Source organism: Tachyglossus aculeatus, chromosome 3, assembly GCF_015852505.1.
Source record: "Tachyglossus aculeatus isolate mTacAcu1 chromosome 3, mTacAcu1.pri, whole genome shotgun sequence".
Lineage (NCBI taxonomy): Eukaryota > Metazoa > Chordata > Mammalia > Monotremata > Tachyglossidae > Tachyglossus > Tachyglossus aculeatus.
The window spans coordinates 71,861,969-71,862,964 of record NC_052068.1 but is presented as its reverse complement, the minus strand read 5'-3'; the positions used below and the strand labels follow the sequence as shown (position 1 = coordinate 71,862,964).

At 42.9% G+C, this 996-nt stretch overlaps 1 non-coding gene across 1 annotated transcript; it reads right to left on the bottom strand.

Annotated features, from left to right (window-relative positions):
• Positions 1 to 363: 363 nt before the first annotated feature.
• Positions 364 to 501, bottom strand: LOC119926311. The gene has a single exon (XR_005450198.1). It is a non-coding gene; the product is annotated as a small nucleolar RNA SNORA7 (small nucleolar RNA).
• Positions 502 to 996: the final 495 nt, after the last annotated feature.

The window sequence follows — 996 nt, the reverse complement described above, 5'->3', positions numbered from 1 at the left end:
GTTGACAGCAAACTCTTTGGGAAACATTAGCCTCAGTGGTGTCAGGAATGTTGCCATCTCTTTTAGAGATTTCTTCCCTTTCTGTATTACATCAAACAAACTGCATAGCAAAATTGGGTTGGAAGAGGCAACTCTTTATGAACCAAACCTTTGTCTTGCCTTATGCCCTCAAGTCATTTCTGACCCATAGTGACACCATAGACACATCTCTCCCAGAACGCCCCACTCTCCATCTGCAATCCATAGAGTTTTCTTGGTGAAAATATGGAAGTGGTTTACCACTGCCATCTTCCATGCAGTAAACTCAAGCCTCCTCCCTTGACTCTCTCCCATGCCGCTGCTGCCCAGCATGGGTGAGTTTTGATTTGTAGCAAATTGCCGTCCACTTGCTAGCCACTGGCCAAGCTAGGAATGGAATAGATAGGCCTCTGCTTGACTCTCCCTCCTGTAGCTGAGACTGGTAGAGTACTGGAAACTCTCCAGGTGTGACCCTGAGAGGGGAAACCAAACATGTAGTAAACCTTTAGCATCCATTTGAATAGAGCACCATATCTGACTAATTTTTTGTATGATTCTATGTTATTCATCAAGACACACCTCTTGCCTGCATGAGCAGATTATGATACCACAGAGATAGGATGTAGTAATACAAAACAAAAAAACAAAATGGATTTAGAAACACTGTTATGGGACATTTATCAGCTACTTTTGCAGATATCTGAATCACTGGTCATCCCTTCAAATTTACACACATTTATTAGAGTTTCACAAAGTACGGTTCAAACCCAGACCGGGAGGTTCATCAGACTTGAAATTTTGAGCCTAGGAGGGGAAACACTTTGTTTTTGTAGCCTTCTGTTCCATTCCTCCTAAGGGACAAGACTGACCCTTCATACTGCAATGGGCTAGGGAGGGTAATCATCAAATGCCATGCACAAGTGTGCTTTCTAGGCTAGAAGTTCCTCAAATCAGAAATACCGTTTACCATAACTAGAC